The sequence below is a fragment of the Eurosta solidaginis genome, chromosome X (genome assembly GCF_040869045.1).
Source record: "Eurosta solidaginis isolate ZX-2024a chromosome X, ASM4086904v1, whole genome shotgun sequence".
Lineage (NCBI taxonomy): Eukaryota > Metazoa > Arthropoda > Insecta > Diptera > Tephritidae > Eurosta > Eurosta solidaginis.
In genome coordinates this window covers 83,497,922-83,524,226 of record NC_090324.1, presented here as the reverse complement: position 1 = coordinate 83,524,226, position 26,305 = coordinate 83,497,922, and the positions used below count along the sequence as shown (strand labels likewise).

At 38.5% G+C, this 26,305-nt stretch overlaps 1 pseudogene; it reads right to left on the bottom strand.

The window, feature by feature from the left end:
* Positions 1-477: 477 nt before the first annotated feature.
* LOC137234469 (cytosolic Fe-S cluster assembly factor Nubp2 homolog) lies at positions 478-26,204 on the bottom strand (annotated as a pseudogene).
* Positions 26,205-26,305: the final 101 nt, after the last annotated feature.

Genomic DNA, 26,305 nt, shown 5'->3' with positions numbered 1-26,305 from the left:
CAATAGCCTTTTCATCCATCACCATAGTTGGGTGAGGAGAGCGAAGGGAATTCCGACACTGAGTAGCACAATTTTTACAAAAAAAAGCTCTGCTCGGAGTTCAATAAAAAATCGACGTCTGACTGACGGATAGCAACAAAATGTATGTAAAAAAGATTATCGCACTTAGCGTACAGCACTTTCGGTTGATTTCTATCAACTTTTTGATTTCTATCACTTATGCTGGTGGGAAATTGCATGACGCTATCCTCAAAATAGCAATCCCTAAACCATGCCAACATCCCTTACAACTACCTTACACACCGTCAACACAAAGGAACATTTAAAATCATGGAGTACTACGATGGCATGCTGGTATTACATATATCCTAAAATTTGTATATTTCTTCATAATGTATTAGTCAAAACTGTAGCAATTCCTTATTCCGAAAATCAAATAAAAATTAATCAATTGATGCTTGATTCCTCGTTAAGCTTTTACGTAGAATCTTGACTTGTTATCTGGTTAACTATTGACTTCGAAACGTTTGCTGTATTTGAATCCGGCATTTCAGTTGACACAGAACCAGCTAAAACATTTAGACGTGGATCAATTGTCCACGTACCCAAATGTGGGACACTCGAAATTTTCGCTAACTCAACGGCACCATTAGATGAAAATAGATTAGGCGATTTACTGCAGTGTGGACAAACAAATCCACTCATATTTTCTATAATATCAATAACATGAACACCTGTCTTCCGACATAATGTTAAACCCTTACGTACAGCGTCCAAGGCAACCCCGTGTGGCGTCGTAAACAGAATTGCACCTTCACACTTCAATCATGCATACATTCCATTACAGTAACGTACTCATCTGAGGTGTCCGGTGGTGTATCAATAATCAAGTAATCCAATCCATCCCACTTTACACCGGTGAGACATTGTTAAACCATCATAGTTTTTTTTTGGACCACACGAAATAACTGGATCCTTACGATTTTTTAACAAGAAGCCAATAGGCATGGCTGTAAGCGGTTTGTGTTCATCTGTGTAATTTTTTAAATCAAATCTTTTTTTTTTTTAAATCAACTCATTTTTTTTAATAATTTGGGAAAAATTTAAACAACGTGACATCAGGACGGAAAAGGCGACAGCTGTTTCGATTATACCTTGTAAATCTCTTCAAAGCCTTTTCCCCCGGGAGTCGGACCCGCAATCCTACGATAGTTGAAATGATTACAAACGCATTCAACTACGTCATGCCTTAGTTGTTGTAAAGTTTTTCCCAATTGCCTTCTTTGGCATATTTTAATATTTTACATATTGCATACTTCGTATGCAATTATGTGTGAAAGCTATGCTTATTGGTACGGCGGTTTTCAAAGAAAATTTGGTATTGCTGCTTTTTTTGTTCTATTTATATAAATACAACGAATTAACCAATTTTGTCTGTTTGTATGATTTAATCGGGGATTGCCCGTATTGCTTTTTTTTTTAATGTATGAAAACATTTATTTGAAACAATTTTTAATTTTTTTATAATTTATTTAATAATTTGGGAAAAATTTAAACAACGTGACAAAAGGACGGACAAGGCGACAGCAGTTTCCATTATAGCTTGTAAATCTCTTCAAAGCCTTTTCTCCCGGTAGTGGGAGTCGAACCCGCACTCCTACGATAGTTGAAATGGTTACAAGCGCATTCAGCTACGTCATGCCTTAGTTGTTGTAAAGTTTTTCCCAATTGCATTCTTTTGCATATTTTAATCTTTTACACATTATGTGTTAAAGCTATGCTTGTTGGTACGGCGGTTTTCAAAGAAACTTTGGTATTGTTGCTGTTTTTGTTCTATTTATAGAACTACAACGAATTAACCAATTTTGTATGTTTGTATGATTTAATCGGGGATTGCCCGTATTGCTTTTTTATAAATGTATGAAAACATTTATTTGAAGCCATTTTTAATTTTTTAACACGCTTTTATTAGCTTAGCCTGTATGTAGCGGAATCTTTGAGCCTAATTTTCACCGGTTTCTAGAAGTCTGATTAATTTGAAACTTTGCACACGTGTCAAGGCTCGATGACAATGCATTAGTGTGATGGTTTGTTGACATAAGGTCAACGGCCATAAGGTCGATTGGTCTTATTACCACTTTGAATGGCAATAAGTTTGATTGAAACTTTGCGCCCGTTTCAAGGCTCGATGACAATGCATTAATGTGAGGGTGTGGTGACATAATGTCAACGGCCATAAGGTCAATTGGCCTTATTGCCCCTTTGAATGGCCATAAGTTTGATTGAAACTTTGCACACATATCAAGGCTCGATGACAATGCATTAATATGATGGTGTGTTGACATAAGATCAACGGCCATAAGGTGAGTTGGCCTTATTACCACTTTGAATGGCCACAAGTTTGATTGAAACTTTGCACACGTATCAAGGCTTGATGACAGTGCAATAATGTGATGGTGGGGTCACATAAGGTTAACGGACATAAGGTCAATTGAACTTGTGACCACCCCAAATGGCCATAGATTTGAAACCTTGCACATAATGAGATAAACGCATTCCCTTATTAATTATAGAAGTGGATGCATGGCACATCTACGAAAGAGCATACTGGAGCCCTTTTTAACACGCTTTTATTAGCTTGGCCTGTATCTATCTATGTATTTATGTATCCATGTATGTATGTAATGAAATCTGGAGTGGAGCCGAGAGCCCCAGTAATGCAGAGCTCCGAACTCCGTTGCACATTTTGAAGAATTTTAAGATAGCTACTTTTAGCTAGTGCAGGCCACCAGGCCAAGGCACCATACAGAAGAATCGGGCGCGCAATGGCTGTGTAAATACAGTAGGTAACCTTAGGGGAGAATTCCCAGGAGGTACCAATTGCCCTCTTACAGGTGAACAGCTCTGCTGCTGCCTTCTTGAATCGCTCCACTATATGGTCACTCCATAATAGCTTCCTCTCCAGAATGACTCCCAAATACTTGACTTGATCGCTAAACGCTAAGAAAGTACCCCCAATTCTTGGCGGTGTAAGATTTGGTACTTTTTACCCCCTCGTGAAATGAACAAGCTCGGTTTTATCCGTGTTGACTTCCAAACCTGTGGCGTGTTGTACTCCTGGAGCAGCTCCAGGATGTTAGCTGGGTCCGTTGGCGTCACTGGAAACCAGGCTCTAGCCCTTGGTCGTGAGGGGATATCAAGCGCCTCCACTACCTTGAGGCGCGCGCCCGGATATACCACCCCTATCAGCGTGACGGCGGCCCTATAGAGGCTGGCCGTCCTGGCGTCGTCACAGGCAATTAGCTTGACATTACCCTGGAACCACCCTGCATCGGTGTAAGATGTCGGTGGACCAGGGTTGTCTTTTTAACCTTAACGGCCACCGTAGCGAGCGCGCCTCGATCCACTTACACTGTTGTTTCGGGATCCTGCAATCTTCGCTGCTCTCGTCTATAATGCCATTGATCTGCCGACCTTTGGCAATTTCGGCGAAAGACCGCATCCGGCCTCCCTGCGTCTTGGCCCTTTTCGGTGCCGTGGGGTTGAATTCATCCATGGACCGTTGGCGTTTCGAGGTTTCATCACTCTCGACTAAAACTTTTAAAATTACTTGAACTAAAAAATTAAAAATAAATAATAGTTTAAAAAAACTAAAAAAACACGCTTTTATAGCAAACCGAACTAAAAAATAGAAAATAATTTTCAATTAAAAAGGGTTTATATAACAGTAGTAGAAGGTCAAATAATCGTTTATAGTTAATCACCTCAAAATAAAATTATAATAAAATTTAAGTTATTAACAGAATAATTTAATTCAGATTAAAAAGCGTGGGGTGCATTTGACTACATTTCATATCTTTCCTCTCAGATAGTTTTTATTATAATTTTATTTTGAGGTGATTAACTATAAACGATTGTTTGACCTTCTACTACGGTTATAAAAAAAATACAAACGAGAAATAACAAGTAAGGAAGGTTAAGTTCGGGTGTAACCGAACATTACATACTCAGATGAGAGCTATGGTGACAACATAAGGGAAAATAACCTTGTAGGAAAATGAACCGAGGGTAATCCTGGAATGTGTTGGTATGACATGTGTATCAAATGAAAGGCATTAAAGAGTATTTTATGAGGGATTGGGCCATAGTTCTATAGGTGGACGCCATTTAGGGATATCGCCATAAAGGTGGGTATCAAATAAAAGGTGTTAATGAGTATTTTAAAAGGGAGTGATCCTTAGTTCCATAGGTGGACGCCGTTTCGAGATATCTCCATAAAGGTGGACCAGGGGTGACCCTAGAATTTGTTTGTACGATATGGGTATCAAATGAAAGGGGTTAATGAGCATTTTAAAAGAGAGTGGGCCTTAGTTCTATAGGTGGACGCCTTTTCGAGATATCGCCATAAAGGTGGACCCGGGGTGACTCTAGAATGCGTTTGTACAATATCGGTATCAAACGAAAGGTGTTAATGAGTATTTCAAAAGGGCGTGGGGCTTAGTTCTATAGGTGGACGCCTTTTCGAGATATCGGCATAAAGGTGGACCAGGGGTGACTCTAGAATGTGTTTGTACAATATGGCTATCAAAGGAAAGGTGTTAATGAGTATTTTAAAGGGAGTGGGCCTTAGTTCTATAAGTGGACGCCTTTTCGAGATATCGCCATAAAGGTGGACCAGGGGTGACTCTAGAATATGTTTGTACAATATGGGGATCAAACCAAAGGTGTTAATGAGTATTTTAAAAGGGCGTGGGGCTTAGGTCTATAGGTTAACGCCTTTTCGAGATATCGCCATAAAGGTGGACCAGGGGTGACTCTAGAATGTGTTTGTACGATATGAGTATCAAATTAAAGGTATTAACCCTTTGATGTCAAATGTTGCCTATAGGCAACATTGTGTGTTTTCGGTTATATTTCCTACAGGGTATGTTATTTTTGCTAACGGTTTTTTTCCGATGAAATTTGTGTGTATAAGTATTTCTTTACGAAGTTATATTTTGAAGAGCTTTACAAGTGTTTAATTGCGAGGTAGTTGAAATAAGGCTCAAGCGTGTGCAAAAGAAAGTAAAAAAAAGGTTTTACCAAAGTTCATATAAAAAAGTCAAGACTCGAAATTTTTTCTTAAAAACTGAATACTATTATAAATAAAAGGTAAATAAATTAAATAACATTTGCAAAACTTTTAAAAATTGTGTATTGTTTTGTGAGGAATTTTATGAACACAATGTTGCTTATAGGCAATATTTGTCTGTAGTAGCTCAGGAAGAAACTATTATCAACAATTAGATTTTTTTTAGAAATGCACCGCAGAATCTGAAATAAAACAAATAATCGACCATTTGAACCATTTTGAACGTCCACGTCAATGGCACTACGCTACCGACTGTCCTACACCCCAAAATCTTGGGTGTGACGTTCGATCAGGATCAACATTTTGGTGAGCATGGGGCCGCAATTGTACCGAACATCCAGAGCCGTAATAAAGTTGTCAAATATCTTGCTGGCAGTACTTGGGAAAAAGATAAAGAAACGCTCATTACCACTTACAAAGCAATTGGCCAGTCGATTTCATGCTACGCGTCCCCGATATGGTCGCCAAGCCTAAAGATTACCCACTGGAAGAAGCTATAGGCCTGCCAAAATACTGCCCTCAGAACCGCCACGGGTTGACTCCTTATGTCCCCAGCACACCATCTGCATAATGAGGCGAGAATACTTCCAATAAGGGAAAGAAATGAAATGCTAACCAAACAGTTTCTATTGAATACCCAGAAACCTGGGCATCCCAACAGACATCTGATTGATGAGCCAACACCGTCCAGGGGCTTAAGGAGTCACCTCCGTAAGCACTATGAGGAAATACGGCACATGACACAGCCGTATGAAGCCCAAAAACATAAGCAGGTCCTTGGTGAACTCCACAAAGAGGCGTCGAACTTCTATGTCAGGAATTGCCCGGTGTATCCAGTACTCAAAGAGCAATACCCTAAACTTGCGGAAGAGGAACGCACACTCCCTATGGAAACGCGAGTCACTCTAGCCCAACTTCGATCTAGATACTGTAACAGGTTAAACTCTTACCTATCCAGAATCAACCCCGACATACAAAATGTATGCCCTGCTTGCAATGTGTCCCCACATGGCACCGACCATCTCTTCAATTGTAATGTGGAACCAACGCCTCTAACACCTCTCTCATTATGGTCCACCCCTGTTGAAACAGCAAGTTTTCTCGGACTCCCGTTAGAGGACATTGATGACAATTTTTGATTGGTCAGACCTATTGGATGGGGCGAAGCTCTGCTACAGCAACAACAACAACGCGTCGTCCGTCGACAACCCTTTCAAGTATGGAATCAGATTCACCGCCATCAACTTCTCCAATACCATCTAATGTTTCGAATACTGGATCACCAAGTCCACCATCTTCAGCAACTCGATCATACATATCGAAACCTGCAAAATCAATGCGTCTAGATCGAGACCGCCATTGGCTGGAATGGGGAGCAAAAGGGAGGTGCCGATTATGCCAAACCGGCATTATAATGTCAAGATGTCAGGTACACTTGTGTTGTAACCCACCATCAAATTGTTTTCTTTCATACCACACATAAAATGTAATAAAACTTAATAAAAATGATATAAAGTTCAAAATTCGGTTTTATTCTAAAATGTACCACCATGGCGCAATGTTGCTTATAAGAAACATCTTATAACGGTGATTCCAAAAGGGATAGATACTTGAAAGAGATATCAGTTCATATTCAAAGCTCAACTAATAACCCTATATATTACACATATTTTTAATCGCGCCCACCTTAATTATGACATCAAAGGGTTAATGAGGGTTTTAAAAGGGAGTGTTGGTAGTTGAATAGGTGGTCGCCTTTTCGAGATATCACCATAAAGGTGGACCAGGGGTGACTCCAGAATGTGTTTGTACAATATGGGTATCAAACCAAAGGTGTTAATGAGTATTTTAAAAGGGCGTGGGGTTTAGTTCTATAGGTTAACGCCTTTTCGAGATATCGCCATAAAGGTGGACCAGGGGTGACTCTAGAAAGTGTTTGAACGATATGGGTATCAAATTAAAGGTCTTAATGAGCATTTTAAAAGGGAGTAGGCCTTAGTTCTATAGGTGGACGCCTTTTCGAGATATCGCCATAAAGGTGGAACCGGGGTGACTCTAGAATGCGTTTGTACAATATGGGTATCAAACGAAAGGTGTTAATGAGTATTTCAAAAGGGCGTGGGGCTTAGTTCTATAGGTGGACACCTTTTCGAGATATCGGCATAAAGGTGGACCAGGAGTGACTCTAGAATGTGTTTGTACGATGTCGGTATCAAATTAAAGATATTAATGAGGGTTTTAAAACGGAGTGGTTGTAGTTGTATAGGTGTTTGCCTTTTCGAGATATCGCCATAAAGGTGGACCAGGGGTGACTCTAGAATGGATTTGTACGATATGGGTATCAAATTAAAGGTATTAATGAGGCTTTTAAAAGGGAGTGGTGGTAGTTGTATATGTGAAGGCATTTTCCAGATATCGACCAAAATGTGGACCAGGGTGACCCAGAACGTCATCTGTTGGATACCGCTAATTTATTTATATATATAATACCACGAACAGTACCTATTCCTGCCAATATTTCAAGGGTTTTTTATTTTGCCCCGCAGAATTTTTTCATTTCATTCTACTTAATATGGTAGGTGTCACGCCCATTTTACAAAGTTTTTTTCTACAGTTATATTTTGCGTCAATAAACCAATCCAAATACCATGTTTCATCCCTTTTTTCGTATTTGGTATAGAATTATGGCATTTTTTTCGTTTTTGGTAATTTTCAATATCGAAAAAGTGGGCGTGGTCATAGCCCGATTTCGTCCACTTTTTATACCAAACAAAGTTAGTTCAGATAAGTACGTGAACTCAGTTTAGTAAAGATATATCGATTTTTGCTCATGTTATCGTGTTAACGGCCGAGCGGAAGGACAGTCGGCCGACTGTGTATAAAAACTGGGCGTGGCTTCAGCCGATTTCGCCCTTTTTCACAGACATAAGTTACTGTCCCAGAATCTAAGCCCCTACCAAATTTCACAAGGATTGGTAGATTTTTGTTCGACTTATGGCATTAAAAGTATCTTAGACAAATTAAATGAAAAAGGGCGGAGCTACGCCCATTTTGAAATTTTCTTTTATTTTTGCATTTTGTTCCACCATATCATTAATGGAGTTGAATGTTGACATAATTTACTTATAATCTGTTAAGATATTAAACTTTTTGTTAAAATTTGACTTAAAAACAATTTTTTTTTTAAATGGGCTTGGTCGTTCTTCGATTTTGCAAATTTTTTTTAAGCATACATATAGTAATAGGAGTAACGTTCCTGGTAAATTTCATCATGATATCTTCAACGACTGCCAAATTACAGCTTGCAAAAATTTTAAATTACCTTCTTTTAAAAGTGGGCGGTGCCACGCCTATTGTCCAAAATTTTATTAATTTTCTATTCAGCGTCATCAGTTCAACTCACCTACCAAGTTTCAATGCTTTATCCGTCTTTATTAATGAATTATCGCACTTTTTCGGTTTTTCGAAATTTTCGATATCGAAAAAGTGGGCGTGGTTATAGTCCGATATTCTTCATTTTAAATAGCAACCTAAGATGAGTGCTCAGGAACCTACATACCAAATTTCATCAAGATACCACAAAATTTACTGAAGTTATCGTGTTAACGGACAGACGGACGGACGGACATGGCTCAATCAAATTTTTTTTCGATCCTGATGATTTTGATATATGGAAGTCTATATCTATCTCGATTCCTTTATACCTGTACAATCAACCGTTATCCAATCAAAGTTAATATACTCTGTGAGCTCTGCTCAACTGAGTATAAAAATAAACCTCAAAACAACAAAGAAAGTGGTTCTAGCAATGCGAATGCTGAAGCAGGTACAAGTTCAATGCCGGATAGTGCTCAAAGCAACAATAATTCTGCCATGGCAAATAACAACATTAGACCCACCCCCAATAATGGTAAACGAAATAATTTGCGTTACTAGCGCAACCTTTAGTTGTTGGGTCGGCCATTAATGGGGATTTAAGTGCTGTTGCGCAAAGGAAGTGGTTGCGTCTCTCGCCCTTCTCTGCCTCGGATACATCCGAAAAATTGAAATCGCACATTTCTCAATATACCGGTATAGATGAAAACTCCATCGTTTGTGCTCCGTTGGTAAAGGCTGGCGTGGATCCAAAATCTCTGCGGTATATTAATTTTAAGCTGGGTGTTGAGGCCAGCCCACTTCCAAAGCTATTGGTGCCAGAGTTATGGCCTTCAAATGTAGCTGTGCGTCCATTTAATTTTCATTCAAAAAACGACGAGGTCCAACCGATGTCCAATGGCAATCGGTTGGGTCAGACGGAACAATGAACCGATTAAAAATTTATATGCAAAACATGGCTGGCATTAGAACCAAATATCATCTTTTGCGGTTATTCAGTCCCACCAGGATTATGATGTTTTCGTTATTGTCGAGACGTGGTTGAATGATAACTTTCGTAGCGCGGAGTACTTTGACCGCATGTTATATAACGTCTTTCGCAAGGACAGAAATGCTAACACCACAGGATGTGCTAGAGGTGGTGGAGCTCTCATCGCAGTGCATTGCAAACATCGCGATTCTGTGGTTGCACTTAATAATAACAATGAGCTGCTTGATCATGTCTGTGTTCAAATCCGAGGCAGCCCAGACTCAATATTTCTGTGTGCATCTTATATTCCGCCCAACAGTAGCCATAACCTGTACACAGCGCATGTTGACAATATTGTTTCCTTAGCTCTGAGTAAAATTGGTGGCGATCATCTCTGCGTGCTAGGGGATTTCAACCTTCCTAACATAAATTGGTCTCAAGATACTTCCAGTTCTTCATTAATAGCGGGTGATGTTATCAGCCTGAATGAAATATATGTGATTGATAGCTTTTTAAGCATTGATTTAAGGCAAATTTATTGTTACCCAAATCTACTTGGTCGCACCTTAGATTTAGCATTTTTGAGTAATAATTTAAATTTCACATTGCTTAAATGCGACTCACCTATTACAAAGTCTGACATGCATCATGTACCGTTAGTCATAGCTTTTGAATTTTATAGATTTGCCAAAGTCAGTAATAATTGTTTTTGTTTTTATTAGCATTTTATTAGGCTTGGCTGGTCTAGTGTAGTTAGTCCAAGTAAAAACTCGTACTTTTCTCCAATATCACCCTACGTTTCGCCAAGCTCCTTGGCATCCTCAGGGGTATAATCTTTATTTTAAATAAAAAACCAAACAAAAACAAACAGAAAATCAATTTTTGAAAACACATAAATCACTATAAAAACATTGGTGACAAACTTACATAAAAAGTTTTAAATTAACGTGTAAACATCACACAACATAAAACAACAAACACTTAAAACTAAAAACATCCATCAGTACCATGGTCATTGGGTACTTTTGTCATACTAAAATGTCATAAACAAGCCAAATAGCTAGCAGCAATAAACTTGGTGTCTTCTTTTCTGTTCATAGTTCTCTCCCTTCTTTGTAATATGTGTAAGCTTTCCAACGTGTATCTCGTCTTTTCTCTCTTCTCCACGTCTATTATTGTTGCATTTTTTAGATCAGGTGTATGTCCGTGTGTTAGTGCGTGTTGAGCAAGTGCAGTGCTGTTCTTCTTATTTCTTATATCCGCGTCGTGCTCTACCAGTCGGGTTTCTAGTGCCCGTTTCGTTGTTCCAACGTAGATTTTGTTGCAGTTCTCGTTGTCTCCACCTTTGCATGGAATTTGGTAAACTACGTTGTTTTGTTGGTGTGGTTCTATACGGCTTTTTGTACGTGTAAAAATGGTAGAGAGTGTGCAGTTCGATTTGTATGCGAGAGATATGTTCGGTTTTTGTTTTTTCATGTCTTGATTGAAGTTTTCCGTAAGCTTCGGAATGTATGTGACACTGTGGTATTGCTTTGTCTCCCTTGTGTTGTTAGTTGATGTTATTTCTTGCGCTCTGTTTACTTCTAATAATTTGTGTTGTATTAGGGATGTAATTAAGTGGCTCGGGTAATTATTGTTTATTAGTATGCTGTATATTTTTGTTTTATTTTTTCCCCAGAACTGTTTGTGGCTTAACGTAAATATTTTGTGTATGAGGCTTTTTGCTGTATTTACTTTGTATTTTGTGGGCTGCGAGGATAGAAAGTTTATTATTCTGCCAGAGGATATGGATTTAGAATACCAGTCCAGCACTATTTCGTTGTTCTTCCTGTGAATAAGGACATCCAAGAACGGGATCATCAAATTCTCTTCTTTCTGCATCGTAAATTTCAGTTTGTTGTGGTATCTGTTCAATGTGTTTAGAATTATGTCTAAGTCGTTTCGTTTGACGATCGCAAAAACATCGTCCACGTACTTTACTATAAACTTCAGTTGTATGTTGTGGGTTTGCTTCAGTTCGGAGATGGTGTTGTCCAGCAAATCGTCCATTATAATGTCTGCTATGGTCGGGGACAGTGGGTTTCCCATTGGCATTCCGAAACTTGGTGTGAAAATTTGGTCATCATACATGAAGTAGTTGTTATCGTTCAGGCAGAAGTTAAAAATTTTAAGGAACTTGTTTTTTGGTATCATTGAGTGTATTTTGCTGAATTTGGTCATTATTATTTTGATGGCTAAGTATATTGGTATGTTGGTGAACAACGATACCACATCGAATGAGACCAGTATATCTTCTTCTGATAGTTTCATGTTATCCAGTCTTTCTTTGAGTCTGTAGGAGTTCTTTATGTTGTATTCGTCTGACGTTAAGTTAGTTAGTATCTTCCAAATGTATTTTAATAGACCATAACATGGAACGCCAACAGATGACGCAATGGGACGTAAGGGAATATCCGTTTTGTGGATCTTAGGCAGACCGTAGAGTCTAGGTGCTGTGGCCGCGGTGCAAGTTAGTCGCCTTTTTATTTGAAATCAATTATTTTGTTTTTGTAAAGTTCGTCGACTAGGTTGTTGTTTTGTTTTTGTAGTGCGTTTGTGTGGGTCAGTCCTCGCTTTTTTATACGTATTTTTGTCTTCAAGTAGCCTGTTAATTTTTTCGTTGTAGTCAGTTCTATACATTGCCACTGTCTTGTTCCCTTTGTCTGAGTCCGTCACAATTATGTCTTTGTGCTTCTTTAAAAATTCTGAAGTTTTTCTGTATGCTTCTAAGATGAATTTGTCCGTTGAGTTATGCTTAGTATGTCGTTTGAATTGCATTATTCTGCTGCTGAGTTTGGTTCTCTCAATTTCTCTTTCTCTCTCATCTTCTATTTGTTGTATAACCTGTTCCATCTCAGCTATTGTCTTAAGAGGTTTGAAGCTGGAATTTGTTGTGAGTAAGGTAAATTTTTTACCAAGAGAGAGTAGCCATTTTACTTCCTCGGGAAAATGAATTTCAGTTTTGTTTACAAACTAGTCATTGTTAACTCTTATGACCAGTTTTTTTTAGATGTGTTTGTTTTAGTCTTTCCAGCTTTGTTGATTGTGTTGTTTGTCTCTCGATAGCAACCCGTTGGTTCAGTAGTGTTTGATTTTGTATGACGGAGTTGTAATCAAATTCACTCAGACTGCGTTTCAGTCGTTGCTCTGCATGCAAAACTTGGTCTTTTGTCGTTTTTATGTCGATGTTTGTTTGTGTAATCTCTATGTTCATTAATTTCTTAAGGAATAGCCGCTTTTCTTTTTCTAGGAGCCCGTTTATATTGTTTGACTTTGTTTTTATGGTTATTTTCTTTGTAGAGTTTGTCAAGTGGTCGGGTAATATGTCATATTTCCTACATTCTAATAGGAAATTGAGTTGCGATGTTTGTTGGGTTAGTTTTTGTTTTTGTTTGCTGTGATGTTTTAGCATTGTACAAATCTATTCTCCATATTTGTACTTCATGTGTTTGTAGAAGTTCTCCATGGTTTTGTTTTTCCTTTTGTTGTTGTAATGGAATAATATATGTAAGCTTTTTATCGGCAGGCCTTCCGAAATGGGTTAAATTTATTAATAATTTGCTGACCAGTTTGTTATTTATTAGCATTTTGTTAGGCTTTGCTGGTCTAGTGTAGTTAGTCCAAGTAAAAACTCGTACTTTTCTGTTTTTGTTTTTTTTTATCGGCCTATTGATAAATCATTCAAGGTTCGAATCGAGCTCAAGGCCAGAACAACAATTTTTTTTTCCAATGATAATTATTGTTATTTTTTAATTTTTCTAAATTTGAAAAATTGTATTTTGTTTTTGGAATAGTAAGTAGATAATTATTCAGACAACCTGCCATAGCTGCGCAGATAGATCCATTTCGAAGGGTGCTTAGCCTTCATCATCAGTACGCTTTAGGCATGCTGCGCTAACCATTTAGCTATACAGCGGTGGTTTGTTTGACTGGCAAATTTGCTACTTCTATTCCTTTTTACCAACTATATTTATTCAGTGTTACGCCATCTGGTGCAAATCAGTGATAATGCTGGATTTTTTGTTTATTGTCAAGTACTTTGTTTGACATTCCCAAGTGCTCATGGTTTATTAACAATTGTTTTTGTTTTTTTTTTTTATCGGCCTATTGATAAATCATTCAAGGTTCGAATCGAGCTCAAGGCCAGAACAGTAATTTTTTTTCCAATGATAATTATTGTTATTTTTTAATTTTTCTAAATTTGAAAAATTGTATTTTGTTTTTGGAATAGTAAGTAGAAAATTTTTCAGACAACCTGCCATAGCTGCGCAGATAGATCCATTTCGAAGGGTGCTAAGCCTTCATCATCAGTACGCTTTAGGCATGCTGCGCTAACCATTTAGCTATACAGCGGTGGTTTGTTTGACTGGCAAATTTGCTACTTCTATTCCTTTTTACCAACTATATAGCTAGATGGTTAGCGCAGCATGCCTAAAGCGTACGGATGATGAAGGCTTAGCACCCTTCGAAATGGATCTATCTGCGCACCTATGGCAGGTTGTCTGAAAAATTTTCTACTTACTATTCCAAAAACAAAATACAATTTTTCAAATTTAGAAAAATTAAAAAATAACAACAATTAAATAATTAAAGTTCATGTGGCTGGATAATTTTTTGCACAGATATTACATTTTAAGTTTTGAAGAAACATAAAAACAAATCCAAAATCGTTTTGGAATTTTGTTAACTCGAAAAAATCTGTGTCGAATATTCCCTCCTCTCTCTTCCTTGGCGATAAAGCTGTTGATAATCTAGCTGATGCGGCAAATCTGTTCACTGAGTTTTTCATGGCCAACTTCGCGTCGGACCCTGATAACAGTGATATTAGTTTCAACATACAACCGTCGATAAATTTTGGAAATCTTGCACTGTCTTTTGATGATGTCGTTTGTGGCACCTCTCGACTTAAACAGTCATCAAATACCGATGTTGATGGTCTGTCAGCAATTTTATTTAAGCAGTGCGAAGCTCTTGTTCATTCCCTTTTATTAATATTTAATAGTTCCCTTTCCTCGGGTACTTTCATTGACGCGTGGAAACCGGCTTTTATTGCACCTATTTTTAAGAGTGGCAATAAAAATGATATTAGCAATTACGGAACCATTTCAAAACTTTCCGCCACGTCAAAGCTTTTTGAATGCATAATCCAAGAAAAATTACTTTTTTTCGTTAAGAATATTGTATGTCCAGAGCAACGTGGCTTTCTTCCCGGACGCTCAACTTTGACTAACTTAGCTATTTTCTCTGATGACTGCATCGCAGCTTTTCAGTCTGGGTGTCAGGTTGACGCAGTATATACGGACTTTTCTAAAGCTTTTGATCCGGTTTATCATGTAGTCCTGCTTAAGAAGCTGGCCTGTATGGGTCTACACTCAGTGTTTCTAAAATGGATTGAATCATACCTACAAAACCGCAGTTGTAGGGTTGTTGTGGACAATGTGAGGTCTTCGCCTTTCGTTGCCTGTTCTGGTGTCCCACAAGGAAGCATCCAAGGACCACTTTTCTTCATATTGTTCATTATTGACATTCGCTCTTGCTTCTCTGCAGTTAGGTTTCTACTATATGCGGATGATTTTAAAATCTATTCACTTATTCACAGTCAGCATGACTCTGAATTGGTGCAATTAGATTTGGATAATTTAAGTACATGGTGTAATAGCATTCGGTTAACTCTTAACTTAAAAAAAAGTTTTCATATAACTTTTTCAAAACGCGTTAATGTCATTGATACCTCATACCATTTATCTAACTCGCCCTTATAAGGGTTAGTGAAATAAAAGATCTGGGAGTAACTTTTGACTCCAAATTTACTTTCGCAAACCATATTAACCATTGCATCTCGAAATCATATGTCATGCTTGCATTTCTTAGGCGTCATAGCTCGGAGTTTACTGACCCTTACACGCTAAAGCTTTTGTATACAGCGTTTGTGCGCTCTAAACTTGAGTATGCCTGTTTCATTTGGTCGCCGTATTATCAGTGCCACATTGCAAGAATTGAGCGGATCCAGAAAGTATTCGTATATTTTGGTTTGCACAGCTTACGCTTCTCTGAACCCATTCCGACTTATGAAGCTAGATGCGTATTGATTAATTTAAAGTCACTTCAGAACAGGAGACTAACTTTGTCGCTGTCGTTTATTTTGACGTTTTTCGCGGTGCGACTGACTGCCCAATGCTCCTTGAGAGGATTTTCATCAACATTCCTGCCAGAGCGCTAAGGAACTCTGAATTCTTCAATGTTCGTCTTTTCAAAGCTCTTTGTGCAATCAATGCTCCAATTACTAGAACCTTGATTGAGTTTAATAGAATTTTAAATAATTTGGAATAGATTTCTCTGCTCAAAAGAGCGCTTTTTAAATACAATTAACCTCTTTTTATAAGTAAGCCATTTATTTATACTAGTAATTTCCCTACTGTTACCAGATATTCCTACTTAGCCTGTAAGATTTTGTATTCTAATTGGCTTATAAATAAATACTAAATACTAAATTGCAAAGGGTCGGCAGATCATTGGCATTATAGATGATAGCAGCGAAGATTGCAGGCTACCGAAACAACAGTGTAAGTGTATCGAGGCGCGCTCGCTACGGTAGCCGTTAAGGTTAAAAAGACAACCCTGGTCCACCGCCATCTTACACCGATGCAGGGTGGTTCCAGGGCAATGTCAAGCTAATTGCCTGTGATAACGCCAGGTCGGTCAACCCTCTATAGGGCCTCCGCCACGCTGATAGGGGTGGTATATCCGGGCGCGCACCTCAAGGTAGTGGAGGGGCGTGATATCCCCTCACGACCAAGGGCTAGAGCCAGGGTTCCAGTGACGACGACAACGGACCCAGCTGACGTCCTGGAGCTGCTCCAGGAGTACAACCCGCCACAGGTTTGGAAGTCAACCCGGATAAAACCGAGCTTGTTCACTTCACGAGGGGGTAAAAAGTACCAAATCTTACACCGCCAAGAATTGGGGGTACTTTCTTAGCGTTTAGCGATCAAGTCAAGTATTTGGGAGTCATTCTGGAGAGGAAGCTATTATGGAGTGACCATATAGTGGAGCGATCCAAGAAGGCAGCAGCAGAGCTGTTCACCTGTAAGAGGGCAATTGGCACCTCCTGGGGATTCTCCCCTAAGGTTACCTACTGTATTTACACAGCCATTTTGCGCCCGATTCTTCTTTATGGTGCCTTGGTCTGGTGGCCTGCACTAGCTAAAAGTAGATATCTTAAAATGCTTCAAAAGGTGCCACGGAGTTCGGAGCTCTGCATTACCGGAGCTCTCGGCTCCACTCCAGATTCCGTTACATACATATATGGATACATAGATATATAGATAGATACAGGCCAAGCTAATAAAAGCGTGTTAAAAAGGGCTCCAGTATGCTCTTTCGTAGATGTTCCATGCATCCACTTCTATCGTTAATAAGGGAATGCGTTTATCGCATTATGTGCAAGGTTTCAAATCTATGGCCATTTGGGGTGATCACAAGTTCAATTGACCTTATGTCGGTTAACCTTATGTGAACCCACCATCACATTATTGCACTGTCATCGAGCCTTGATACGTGTGCAAAGTTTCAATCAAACTTATGGCCATTCAAAGTGGTAATAAGTCCAATTGACCATATGGTCGTTGACCTTATGTCACCACACCATCACATTAATGCATTGTCATCGAGCCCTGATACGTGTGCAAAGCTTTATTCAAACTTATGGCCATTCAAAGTGGTAATAAGGCCAATTGACCTTATGGCCGTTGACCTTATGTCACCACACCATCACATAAATGCATTGTCATCGAGCCCTGATATGTGTGCAAAGTTTCGATCAAACTTATGGCCTTTAAAAGTGGTAATAAGGCCAATTGACCTTACGGCCGTTGACCTTATGTCACCACACCATCACATTAATACATTGTCATCGGTCCTTGATACGTATACAAAGTTTCAAATTAATCAGACTTCTAGAAACCGGTGAAAATTAAGCTCAAAGATTCCGTTACATACAGGCCAAGCTAATAAAAGCGTGTTAATAAAGAGGGCTCCAGTATGCTCTTTCGTAGATGTGCCATGCATCCACTTCTATCATTAATAAAGAAATGCGTTTTTCGAATTATGTGCAAGGTTTCAAATCTATGGCCATTTGGGGTGGTCATAAGTTCAATTGACCTTATGTCCGTTAACCTTATGTCACCCCACCATCACATTATTGCATTGCCATCGAGCCTTGATACGTGTGCAAAGTTTCAATTAAACTTGTGGCCATTCAAAGTGGTAATAAGGCCAATTGACCGTATGGCCGTTGACCTTATGTCACCACACCATCATATTAATGCATAGTCATCGCCACTTGATACATGTGCAAAGTTTCGATCAAACTTATGGCCATTCAAAGTGGTAATAAGGCCAATTGATCTTATGGCCGTTGACCTTATGTCAACACACCATCATATTAATGCATTGTCATCGAGCCTTGATATGTGTGCAAAGTTTCAATCAAACTTATGGCCATTCAAAGTGGTAATAAGGCCAATTGACCTTATTTCCGTAGACCTTATGTCACCACCCCATCACATTAATGCATTGTCATCGGTCCTTGATACGTATGCAAAGTTTCAAATTAATCAGACTTCTAGAAACCGGTGAAAATTAAGCTCAAAGATTCCGTTACATACAGGCCAAGCTAACAAAAGCGTGTTTATAAAAAGGGCTCCAGTATGCTCTTTCGTAGATGTGCCATGCATCCACTTCTATCATTAATAAAGGAATGCGTTTTTCGCATTATGTGCAAGGTTTCAAATCTATGGCCATTTGGGGTGATCATAAGTTCAATTGACCTTATGTCCGTTAACCTTATGTCACCCCACCATCACATTATTGCATTGTCAACGACACTTGATACGTGTGCAAAGTTTCAATCAAACTTATGGCCATTCAAAGTGGTAATAAGGCCAATTGACCTTATGGCGGTTGACCTTATGTCAACACACCATCATATTAATGCATTGTCATCTAGCCTTGATATGTGTGCAAAGTGTCAATCAAACTTATGGCCATTCCAAGTGGCAATAAGGCCAATTGACCTTATGGCCGTTAAACTTATGTCACCACACCATCACATTAATGCATTGTCATCGCCACTTGACACATGTGCAAAGTTTCGATCACCGAATTACCTGAGTAGTAAAATACATTATAATCATGAAATCCACAATTATGGAACAAGAAATTGCAATAATATAAGACTGCCTAGAATAAGAACTGAGTTCGCCAAAAGGTGTCTTGAATATTTAGGGTATAAAATGTATAATGAGTTACCTTCTGATTTGAAAGACTGTGAAAATATTAGTAAGTTCAAAGAAAAATTGTTTTTATATTGTACGTCACTAAATGTGACATGAGTATTTATGTTTATTTTAACCTAAACTAGGTCTTAAAGACCGTAATAATAAATAAATAAAATAAATAATAAATAAATAAACTTATGGCCATTCAAAGTGGTAATAAGGCCAATTGATCTTATGGCCGTTGACCTTATGTCATCGCACCATCATATTAATGCATTGTCATCGAGCCTTGATATGTGTGCAAAGTTTCAATCAAACTTATGGCCATTCAAAGTATTAATAAGGCCAATTGACCTTATGTCCGTAGACCTTATGTCACCACCCCATCACATTAATGCATTGTCATCAGTCCTTGATACGTATGCAAAGTTTCAAATTAATCAGACTTCTAGAAACCGGTGAAAATTAAGCTCAAAGATTCCGTTACATACAGCCCAAGCTAACAAAAGCGTGTTAATAAAAAGGGCTCCAGTATGCTCTTTCGTAGATGTGCCATGCATCCACTTCTATCATTAATAAAGGAATGCGCTTTTCGCATTATGTGCAAGGTTTCAAATCTATGGCCATTTGGGGTGGTCATAAGTTCAATTGACCTTATGTCCGTTAACCTTCTGTCACCCCACCATCACATTATTGCATTTTAATCGAGCCTTGATACGTGTGCAAAGTTTCAATCAAACTTATGGCCATTCAAAGTGGTAATAAGGCCAATTGACCTTATGGTCGTAGACCTTATGTCACCACACCATCACATTAATGCATTGTCATCGACCCTCGATACGTGTGCAAATATTCAATCAAACTTATGGCCATTCAAAGTGGTAATAAGGCCAATTGACCTTATGGCCGTTGACCTTATGTCACCACACCATCACATTAATGCATTATCATCGGTCCTTGATACGTATGCAAAGTTTCAAATTAATCAGACTTCTAGAAACTGGTTAAAATTAGGCTCAAAGATTCCGTTACATAGATACAGGCCAAGCTAATAAAAGCGTGTTAAAAAGGGCTCCATGATGCTCTTTCGTAGATGTGCCATGCATCCACTTCTATCATTAATAAAGGAATGCGTTTTTCGCATTATGTGCAAGGTTTCAAATCTATGGCCATTTGGGGTGGTCATTAGTTCAATTGACCTTATGTCCGTTAAAATTATGTCACCCCACCATCACATTATTGCATTGTCATCGAGCCTTGACACGTGTGCAAAGTTTCAATCAAACCTATGGCCATTCAAAGTGGTAATAAGGCCAATTGACTTATGGCCGTTGACCTTATGTCACTACACCATCACATTAATGCACTGTCATCGACCCTTGATACGTGTGCAAAGTTTCAATCAAACTTATGCCCATTCAAAGTGGTAATAAGGCCAATTGACCTTATGGCCGTTGACCTTATATCACCACACCATCATATAAATACATTGTCATCGAGCCTTGATATGTGTGCAAAGCTTCAATCAAATTATGGCCATTCAAAGTGGTAATAAGGCCAATTGAACTTATGGCCGTTGACCTTATGTCACCGCACCATCACATTAATGCATTGTCATCGACCCTTGATACGTGTGCAAAGTTTCAATCAAACTTATGGCCATTCAAAGTGGTAATAAGGCCAATTGACCTTATGGCCGTTGACCTTATGTCACCACACCATCACGTTAATTCATTGTCATCGAGCCTTGATATGTGTGCAAAGTTTCAATCAAACTTATGGCCTTTCAAAGTGGTAATAAGGCCAATTGACCTTATGGCGGTTGACCTTATGTCACCAAACCATCACATGTATGCATTGTCATCGGTTCTTGATACGAATGCAAAGTTTCAATCAAACTTAAGGCCATTCAAAGTGGTAATAAGGCCAATTGACCTTATGGCCGTTGACCTTATGTTACCACACCATCACATTAATGCATTGTCATCGGTCCTTGATACGTATGCGAAGCTTCAAACTAATCAGACTTCTAGAAACCGGTGAAAATTATGCTCAAAGTTTCCGTTACATACAGGCCAAGCTAATAAAATCGTGTTAATAAAAAGGGTTCCAGTATGCTCTTTCGTAGATGTGCCATGCATCCACTTCTATCATTAATAAAGGAATGCGTTTTTCGCATTATGTGCAAGGTTTCAACTCTATGGCCCTTTGGGGTGGGCATAAGTTCAATTGACCTTATGTCCGTTAACCTTATGTCCGTTAAACTTATGTCACCCCACTATCACATTATTGCATTGTCATCGAGCCTTGATACGTGTGCAAAGTTTCAATCAAACTTATAGCCATTCAAAGTAGTAATAAGGCAAATTGACCTTATGGCCGCTGACCTTATGTCACCACACCACACCACACCATCGGTGAAAATTAAGCTCAACAAGTAAGGAAGGTTAAGTTCGGGTGTAACCGAACATTACATACTCAGTTGAGAGCTATGGTGACAACATAAGGGAAAATAACCATGTAGGAAAATGAACCGAGGGAAACCCTGGAATGTGTTTGTATGACATGTGTATCAAATGAAAGGCATTAAAGAGTATTTTATGAGGGAGTGGGCCATAGTTCTATAGGTGGACGCCATTTAGGGATATAGCCATAAAGGTGGATCAGGGTTGACTCTAGAATGCGTTTGTACGATATGGGTATCAAATGAAAGGTGTTAATACGTATTTTAAAAGGGAGTAATCCTTAGTTCTATAGGTGGACGCCGTTTCGAGATATCGCCATAAAGGTGGGCCAGGGGTGACTCTAGAATTCGTTTGTGCAATATGGGTATCAAACGAAAGGAGTTAATGAGTATTTTAAAAGGGAGTGGGCCTTAGTTCTATAGGTGGACGCCGTTTCGAGATATCGCCACAAAGGTGGACCAGGGGTGACCCTAGAATTTGTTTGTACAATATGGGCATCAAACGAATGGTGTTAATAAGTATTTTAAAAGGGAGTGGGCCTTAGTTCTATAGGTGGATGCCGTTTCGAAATATCGCCATAAAGGTGGACCAGTGGTGACTCTAGAATGTGTTTGTACGATATGGGTATCAAATTAAAGGTATTAATGAGGGTTTTAAAAGGGAGTGGTGGTTGTTGTATAGGTGGTCGCATTTTCGAGATATCGCCATAAAGGTGGACCAGGGGTGACCCTATAATTTGTTTGTATAATATGGGTATCAAAAGAAAGGTGTTAATGAGTGTTTTAAAAGGGAGTAATCCTTAGTTCCATAGGTGGACGCCGTTTCGAGATATCGCCATAAAGGTGGAGCAGGGGTGGCCCTAGAATTTGTTTGTACAATATGAGTATCAAAATAAAGGTGTTAATGAGTATTTTAAAAGGGAGTAATCCATAGTTCCATAGGTGGACGCCGTTTCGAGATATCGCCATAAAGGTGGGCCAGGGGTGACTCTAGAATTCGTTTGTGCAATATGGGTATCAAACGAAAGGAGTTAATGAGTATTTTAAAAGGGAGTGGGCCTTAGTTCTATAGGTGGACGCTTTTTCGAGGTATCGCGATAAAGGTGGACCAGGGGTGACTCTAGACTTTGTTTGTACGATATGGGTATCAAATGAAAGGTGCTAATGAGTATTTTTAAAAGGGAGTGGGCCTTCGTTCTATAGGTGTTCGCCTTTTCGAGATATCGCCATAAAGGTGGACCAGGGGTGACTTTAGAATATGTTTGTACGATATGGGTATCAAATGAAAGGTGTTAATGAGAGTTTTGAAAGGGAGTGGTGTGAAGGCGTTTTCCAGAAATCGACCAAAATGTGGACCAGGGTGACACAGAACATCATCTGTTGGATACCGCTAATTTATTTATATATGTAATACCTGCCAAGATTTTAAGGGTTTTTTATTTCGCCCTGCAGAACTTTTTCATTTTCTTCTACTTAATATGGTAGGTGTTACAACCATTTTATAAAGTTTTTTCTAAAGTTATATTTCGCGTCAATAAAACAATCCAATTACCTTACCATGTTTCATCCCTTTTTTCGTATTTGGTATAGAATTATGGCATTTTTTTCATTTTTCGTAATTTTCGATATCGAAAAAGTGGGCGTGGTCATAGTCGGATTTCGTTCGTTTTTCATACCAAGATAAAGTGAGTTCAAGTAAGCACGTGAACTAAGTTCATTAAAGATATGTCGATTTTTGCTCAAGTTATCGTGTTAACGGCCATGCGGAAGGACAGACGGGCGACTGTGTATAAAAACTGGGCGTGGCATCATCCGATTTCGCCCATTTTCACAGAAAACAGTTAACGTCATAAAATCTATGCCCCTACCAAATTTCAAAAGGATTGGTTAATTTGTGTTCGACTTATGGCGTTAAAAGTATCCTAGACAAATTAAGTGAAAAAGGGCGGAGCCACGCCCATTTTGAAAATTTCTTTTATTTTTGTATTTTTTTGCACCATGTCATTACTGGAGTTGAATGTTGACATAATTTATTTATATACTGTAAAGATATTAAATTTTTTGTTAAAATTTGACTTTCAAAAAAAAATTTTTTTTAAAAGTGGGCGTGGTCCTTCTCCGATTTTGCTAATTTTTATTAAGTGTACATATAGTAACAGGTGTAACGTTCCTGCCAAATTTCATCATGATATCTTCAACGACTGCCAGATTACAGCTTGCAGAACTTCTAAATTACCTTCTTTTAAAAGTGGGCGGTGCCACGCCCATTGTCCAAACTTTTACTAATTTTCTATTCTGCGTCATAAGTTCAACTCATCTACCAAGTTTCGTCGCTTTAGCTGTCTTTTGTAACTAATTATCGCACTTTTTCGGTTTTTCGAAATTTTCGATATCGAAAAAGTGGGCGTGGTTATAGTCCGATATCGTTCATTTTAAATAGCGATCTGAGATGAGTGGTCAGGAACCTACATACCAAATTTCATCAAGATACCTCAATATTTACTCAAGTTATCGTGTTAACGGACGGACGGACGGACGGACAGACGGACGGACGGACGGACGGACGGACGGACATGGCTCAATCAAATTTTTTTTCGATCCTGATTATTTTGATATATGGAAGTCTATATCTATCTCGATTCCTTTATATATGTACAACCAACCGTTATCCAATCAAACTTAATATACTCTGTGAGCTCTGCTCAACTGAGTATAAAAATTCCGCTACATACTGGCCAAGCTTATAAAAGCGTGTTAATTAAAAAGGGCTCCAGTATGTTCTTTCGTAGATGTGCCATGCATCCTCTTCTATCATTAATAAAGGACTGCGTTTTTCGCATTATGTGCAAGGTTTCAAATCTATGGCCATTTGGGGTGGTCATAAGTTCAATTGACCTTATGTCCGTTGATCTTATGTCACCACACCATCACATTATTGCATTGTCATCGAGCCTAGATACGTGTGCAAAGTTTCAATCAAACTTATGGCCATTCAAAGTGGTAATAAGAACAATTGACCTTATGGCCGTTGACCTTATGTCACCACCCCATCACATTAATGCATTGTCATCGGTCCTTGATACGCATTCAAAGTTTCAAATTAATCAGACTTCTAGAAACCGGTGAAAATTAAGTTCAAAGATTCCGTTACATACAGGCCAAGCTAATAAAAGCGTGTTAAAAAGTTGTACCGCCCCCTCAAATTATTCCTTTGCATGTAGTTAATAAAATTCCAAACTCTTGGGCAGATAACTTCAAGTTAAGGCGTGGCACATTTTCATTGAAAGTGCCCAGAATCGGTTTTTTTTTTGTAATTTTCGAGAGCCATGTCCGACGAAACCTTATAAAAAGTTGTTTATATGCTATTTCTCTTCTAAAGTGTATTTATAACAATTAAATGAATGGAAATGCTTTGGGTACCATTTCTGAAGCCATAACTCGAAGGCCGTTTCACGTAACTTAAACATTTTTAAATGGGTTTGGCAACCTCTTTTGACCAATTAAGAAGAATTGACCTACTGTGAAGAAACTCTTTACACTTATTTCCTATACGAAGAGGAATACTTCTTATAAGAGACCCCAAAAATCATTAAATAAACACCCCTCCATGGTGTAAGGCAGTGGTCGTCAGCTAGTGAAATAATGAAAAAGTTCTTCGAAAGATTTACGGACTTCTACGCGTTGGCGTTGGCGAGTACCGAAGAAGATTTAATTATGAGCTGTACAAGCTTTAAGAAAGACATCAACATAATCCAGCGAATTATAACGCAGTGGCTGCGCTTAGCAGGCCATGTTATGCGAATGAAAGATGACGCTCCGGCCTAGAAAATATTTTTATCGGTATACGCCTATGAACGCAGAGGAAAAGAGCAGCCCCACTGTGCTGGAGAGACCAGGAGGAAAAAACAATTTAAGCTACCTTGGTGTGACCAATTGGCGCCAGTTGGCGGAGTGAATAAGATGTTTTGGCGCCCTTTGTTGGACGGCCATAAGCGTTTAAACGGTTACGTGCTGTCGTACAATTGTCCAAAGGGGGGTATTTATTAAATAGGTTTGACCGATTTTATTAGAAATATTCTATATATAATAAAAGGATATATACTTTCTTCACAATAGTTCAATTCTTCTTCCAGTAATGGCTATCGAAACGCAGAGTATTGAATGGTCGAAGAAGGAGTGGGGAAACACCTATTTCAAATATTTTAGTTTCTTAAATTTATTTTTATTATGGTATTTTGAAAGTAAAATACGATTGATATGAAGATTTTTTTTTGCAAGGATAATAGCTTTTACATAGGTCTATGATTATTTATTTAAAAAAAAAAAAATTTATAAAATATGTGTGGTCCTTAACCAATGTGGAGAAATATGTGTAACGGATTTGGACTTGATACGTCAATTGGTCTTCCGCAACGTTGGAAAATGCTTGATTGAAAAACGGAAACCTTATTTCCAATCCGAATTTCCAAAAATTGTTTTCCTTTTTCATATTCTTGTTATAAATACACTATAAGTAAAACAGCATATTTAAAACTTATTGTAAGATTTAGTCGGGCATTATACTCTCCCAGGAGTTGTGATATTTATTACTTACATGCAAAGGAATAAATTGCGGGTGCGGTACAGTCTTTTTGCGGAAAAAAAATTTTTTAAACCACTCTAATGTACATATACATAATCCAGTGCTTATGCTGTTGTCACAGCGGAAATGGTCAATGTGGCGCCTCTGGCCACTTTCAATCATACCGGAGGCGTTGCATCCTCGCACCACACCACCTATCACGTACGATAGCCGCTTTTGTTTTGCATCAACAGACGAGGAACACTTAAATGTAATTGTGACTAATTTTAAGATATAGTATAGCAAACATACTTTGAGACGAAAGAAGCCAAAAACGTATATTTAGCCGGTTTTGAGATCGCCAGTGGCGACTTGAAGATTTCCATTTTCCGTTCCTAGCGCTGCTGCATTACGGTGGGCAACTAGCACCGCACTGGTTAATTCCTATATTATAACTCAGTTTTTGTTTCATTGGCTATCAGTAGAG